Source organism: Megalobrama amblycephala, linkage group LG14, assembly GCF_018812025.1.
Source record: "Megalobrama amblycephala isolate DHTTF-2021 linkage group LG14, ASM1881202v1, whole genome shotgun sequence".
Taxonomy (NCBI): domain Eukaryota; kingdom Metazoa; phylum Chordata; class Actinopteri; order Cypriniformes; family Xenocyprididae; genus Megalobrama; species Megalobrama amblycephala.
The window spans coordinates 32,091,690-32,097,438 of NC_063057.1; the positions used below are offsets into that span (position 1 = coordinate 32,091,690).

Genomic DNA, 5,749 nt, shown 5'->3' on the forward strand with positions numbered 1-5,749 from the left:
TTCTCTATATCGGTGTCACTGATTCTGAACTACCTGAACAAGTTTTCTTCCAGGAATGAACATGTCACAATATTCGTCATTTAAATCACTCCTGCCCAGAGCATGAGCTAAATAAAAGGTCGAGGCCTGGTTGAGTTGTGTTAGTAGTGTGTCGTCGTCATGTCCAAGAGACCCTGTTTTTACCACCCCAAATCTAAACCCCTTTTTCGGCCTTCCTAATGCAGACCAACTTGATGGTTAATATTTACTTCTAACACTATTCCTTAACCGTATACAACCTTAACCTCATGTTGTTCTCACCATTATTACAATGACTGCATTTTGAACCGTGCAGTTCGATGCAGGTCAGATGTTATAAATGAGGTTACAACCGTAGGTTTGGGAGGAGCCTAATCATTCAGTCCTGTCAATCATAATAACAAATAATACTGTATATAAGCAACAGTTATAGAGTGGTGCAGTTATGACAACACTTTGTAGGCCAAACACGCAAATGAGATAGCAGTTTAGCACTTCTGTCCTGAAGTCAATGGGTTTTTTTGAATGGGATTTTGTTTAAATGGCTGAAATGAGGTTTGTGGAAAACACAAGATCAAGACACTTTTACGTTTTATTCTACAACATAAAAAACAACAGTATTACCCCACTTGAGATCTTTTGAAGCTGTGACGTGTCTTGAAAAAGGCAGTTGCTAACAAGTGGCTAAATGGGACTACAGAGGCTGGGGAGATTAAACATCATCACGTCAAACAGGTAAACTCAGTCCACTTTTACAGTCTCATTATGCTCATAACGGTGCTCTTATAAACTATTCTAACTCAAAGGTTCTGGGAAATTGTTTTTAGATAAAAAACAAAAGAGTTGTAGGAAGCTTAGTGATGGTGACAAGTCATGGGACTGTGGTGTAGTTTGTTTATAGCCTACCTTTATCTTTTTAATTTTTTTTTTTTGGCGATAAACCACAAGCCTATGGAAAAATCCTATTGGGATTTTGTTGATGGAACCAGAGTGATACTAACTGCCGACTGGCCAACAACATGATGTCATACCTGCACCACTCTATTCTTCCGGCATTCCTCCACCTCCCAATTGCTATTTATGGTAAGGCGCCTTATATTTCCGACACACAGTCTACGCAGTAGATCAATCACAACAGACTGAGACCAGCTGACCAATCAGAACCGACTGCGATTTTCGGAAGGTGGGTTTTAAAGAAACTAAAATTAAAACAGTGTTTAGAGAGAGGGTGAAAACAGACATTAAATGATATAAATGTATTCTAGTAGAAATACAAAAAATATGAACCTGTAAATGATCATTATGAGACCTCTTTAAGTTCATACCTGTTTCTCTGTCCTCTGTGCTGCAGCTTGATACAGTAATGTGGTTTTTATGTTCATCCATACAGAGCACACATATACACTTCTGATCAGTGCGGCAGAAAACCTCAAGGATCTTGTCATGTTTCTGGCAGATCATCTCCTGCAGTCGTCCAGTGGCTTCAGTCAGATTGTGACTCTTTCCTTTAAACCAACTCTCATGTTGATCAAGGTGATTTTGGCAGTAAGAGTTCAGACACATCAGACAGGACTTGACGGCTTTGTGTTTTCTTCCAGTACAGACGTCACACTGCACATCTCCAACCTTGACCCTCATTGGCCTGCTATTGGTTGAACCACAATGATTGATGTATGTTTCATATACGCTATAAAGCCAGTGCCATCACACTCGCCAACAATCAGTTTGCTGTACTTTTGCTAAACAACGAACTCGCTGGAGTGCACACTATTTGAGTCATCAATGTGGCAATATTAGTTTTTTAATAAATTATATTTTCATTCACTCTTTCAGTTCAGCTGGCAGAGAATAAAGAGATCAAGTTCAACTAAATATAAAGACTTTAATAAACTAATTCATGTTGAACACAGTGCTGTTGTTTTACAGTTTTTTACAGACGCTAGGACACATTTCTCAATACTTAGGTCACTTTTGCAAAACTCTTCACACAGTGAGCACAACAGAAGTCTATGTGGGCTAAACTGAGGATCAGTTATCATTGCTTTGGCACAAAATGCATTCAATGACTACATTTCTTAAATTTCATGAATTCTTTTCTCACTCAGACACAACAACTGCCAAAACTCTTTGTACGTACAGGCCAATTTGCACATGCTTACATACTGTTTTCAAAACTGTTAAACTTATGTTCAAAACAATAACATAATACAAAACTGAGTAAGACAGCAATTTGCTACATTCCTACAGTAATATTGTAATGAAATATATGCTGAATCTAAAAAAAATCAAATACTATCAAAGCAAGATGAAACTGAACACCTACACAAGCATTCGTTTTTCAATTTCATTATCATCCATTCAAAGAGGAAAACTTAGGAATAATTTTGTACTGTTATGTAAACAAGGTTCATGTAACAAACTGCAGTGAATTATAAACAATAGACAGTGTTATTTTTGTTTTGTTAAGAAATTTTACAAAAGAAAACATTGTATAATGATACCTGATGTTCGTGTTTTTATGTCAGTATTTTATGACTGACAAAGTGTGTTTGCTCAGTGAAAACCTTTGCTAGTGTTCTGGAAGAATGAGTTGATTTGAGACATGAATGAAGTGTTTTGGTAGATTTAGTGCATTTTGAATGTGAAATGAACTGCTTTGCCAAGATGAAAGTTGGTTAGGAGAACTGTGTGAAGAGTTTTGAAAAAGTGGCCTAAGTATTGAGAAATGTGTCCTAACGATTGTAAAAAACTGTAATTAGCTTCTGATTAATAAGGCTTTAATATATAAACTCAGTTAACTGCATTCAGCTGATATTTGAACATAATTAGTGAATGCTGTCAATTCTGAAGATTTAATGAATTTGAGATTAAAGAGAAGCAACTGCATTAAATAGAATTAAGGCCTGGTTTCACAGACAGAGTTTAGATTAAGCCAGGATTAGACATTAGTTCAATTAACGTTTAAGTAGCTTTTATTAATTATCTTCACTAATCTAATTACAATAACACTAGTAAATTGTAAATAACCAGCACATGTATTAATCAACATTGCTTTATATTCTATAGACTGTTCTTGTTTTGTGTCAAGTGAGGTTACACAATCATGTCTGTTAGCTAAATTAAATATTTATTGAGCATTGCAAAAACATTTAAGACTACATTTGATCTGAGAACACTTTCAGGTGTAATGTAGTAAATCCACTTTCATGACCTTCACTAAGAGTTCACCAGAATCAAATAATACAGACATGAATCCCTGCTGATCATGTGCTTCATGCAGCTCAAAAACAGAGATCATGAACGAGACACTTGGATAAAAACAGCTTCTGAACGGAAGTAAAGTAATGACACGTTTAAAGATGTCAGAATAAAGTGAAGTCACAACTGATAAAACTCTGCCATGAACAGCAGCTGAAACAGAAGGACAGTTCTGCCCCAGTTTAACACAGTTCAGTGCAGTGACAGTCATGAACTTACAAACACAGTGTTTTCACAGGAAAATATTAGAGTTTTGTGTTCCAGTCTCATTCTGAATCATCGACTGAAAGCGATGAAGAACATCCTGCCGGTTAGAAGAGAAAAACTGCTGCTTTCTGAAGAGAAAAACACAATGTTAGAAATTAAAACATGTGCAGATTTATTCTGTGATCATGAGTGAATCTCTCACCTCATCTCTGAATTTCTCTTCATTAGAGCGACGCTGTTCAGGTCCGTCTGGATCAACAGAGACTGAAATCAAACAAGCTTTGAGTGAGTCGCAGGATTTCACTTTCATTCAATTATATGTATTCAGTTTAACTTAAAGCCCAATGTAACACAAATCTTATAAACATCCACATCATATCCAGATATTGTGTTCAGTGTCAAACTTTCTTACACTTTGGTCGATATTTGTCTGTTTTTATGCTGCAGATTTTGATGTTTTCTGAATCCACAGACATTTTCTTTTCCTCTATTCATTGTTTTTTTCTTCTGCGCAGGTTTGGATTCATCTGTCTTTTCTTTTTCTTTAACTGCGTTTAGTTTTCTTGTCATATTACTGGAATAAAGTCTTATTTTTCTCATTTTGAAGTTTCAGAGAACATCTGAAACACAAAATATATATTATTTAAGAGAAATCATGTAGTTCTGACTGGACAAATATTAGTATTATAGAGTGATCAGATATACAGTGCAGGCCAAGAGTCCACAATCTGAGATAAACCTAGAAAACATTTTAGATTTTGAAATATTTAACATTCTTCTCTGTTTTCAGGTCAGATATAATTAATCAAAGGTTCACAAATGAGTGATTATTGATTTTCTTACTGAAAAACACACAATGAAACATATTTAAATCAAAGCAAAAAAGCACATACTAATTAGTTCTCAGTGAAGTCTAACAGAGTGTGTGAATGAGATAATTCAAAGCAGTCATCCATAAATAACAGATTACTGATCAATGCAGTAGGGTAAAGTGGCGACCTCATGTGGTGATCCTGAGAACTGACAAACCTGAAATTGGTCATGTGACCATGAAGCAGCTAAACTAAACTAACCTGCTTGCAGACAGTAAATTTTCTGAGTTCTGTATCTGGATAATTGAGATGCATATTTATATTGCAGGATGAATCTTTCAAAGCAGATCATATTTCAACTATCAAAAAAAAAAAAAATCAATTATTTTTTGCTTGAATTGTATACAGTGATGGTCAGAATTATTGGCACCCTTGGTAAATATGATCAAAGATGACTGTAAAAACCAGTCACCCCCCGAATCTTAATGCGTCGTGTTTCCTTCTGGAGCATCAGTGAATGTTTGAACCTTTTTTAATAGTTGTGTTTGAGTCCCTCAGTCGTCCTCAGTGTGAAAAGACGGATCTCAAAATCATTCAGTCACTGCTGGAAAGGGTTCAAATATGCAAACATGCTTGAAAACTGAAGAATCTGCAGGAGCTGGAGGATTTTTCTGAAGAACAGAGCTCAGTTTAACTGCTCAGAACAAACAAGAGACTCATGAACAACCATCATAAAACACACAAACAGTCGTGGATCATCAGGTAACCACACACAGTATTGAGAATCAATGCTTCACATACTTATGACTTATGACATAGAGATATTTTAATAAATTCAGCTACTTTTTTGTCTTGTGGATTATATGTAAACATCTTTTATGTAAAATATCTTACTCAGGACAGTACTAAATAAAAAATAACATGCATTTTGTATGATCTCTCTTATTTTGTTAAAACTATTCACATTTTCACAGTGGTGGTTCCCAAACTTTCGCACACCACTGTATATTCGATCTGAAGCTGTGGATCCACACCCTCTTGATATCGAGTTTCAAATACTTTCTCTGCAGAAAGAACTTCTTTCAACTCAAAGGATTGACCTGTTTTCCAGTTGTGTTAGTGTAACTCTGTATTACTGCATTGTATATTGTATTATGCAAGGTATTTTTGAAACTGATATGTGTTTCAGAGACTGACACAGATATCTAATGATCCAGAGCTGAAAACTATATAATGCTGATGTAATGATGGCATACAAATGACATATATTTTATACAGTCAGTTAAATAGTTAAATATCAGCTGATTTATCACTTTGTCATTATTTCAGTCACTGATTCTCTGTTCATTTGTTCATCTTTACTTTAGTGTGTCTGGTTTAAGCACCAAGCTTTCACAGATTGATCAATAAGCGGTCTGTCGGGTCTGTTAGAGCACAGATGATTCTGTCTCGAG

The 5,749-nt window shown here is 35.4% G+C and overlaps 1 long non-coding RNA gene across 1 annotated transcript; it reads right to left on the reverse strand.

The window, feature by feature from the left end:
• Nucleotides 1-3,124: 3,124 nt before the first annotated feature.
• Nucleotides 3,125-4,883, reverse strand: LOC125246217. The gene is made up of 3 exons (XR_007179779.1): nucleotides 3,896-4,883; nucleotides 3,686-3,747; nucleotides 3,125-3,611 (listed from the first exon to the last, which is right to left on the reverse strand). It is a non-coding gene; the product is annotated as an uncharacterized LOC125246217 (long non-coding RNA).
• Between the last annotated feature and the right edge of the window lie 866 nt (nucleotides 4,884-5,749).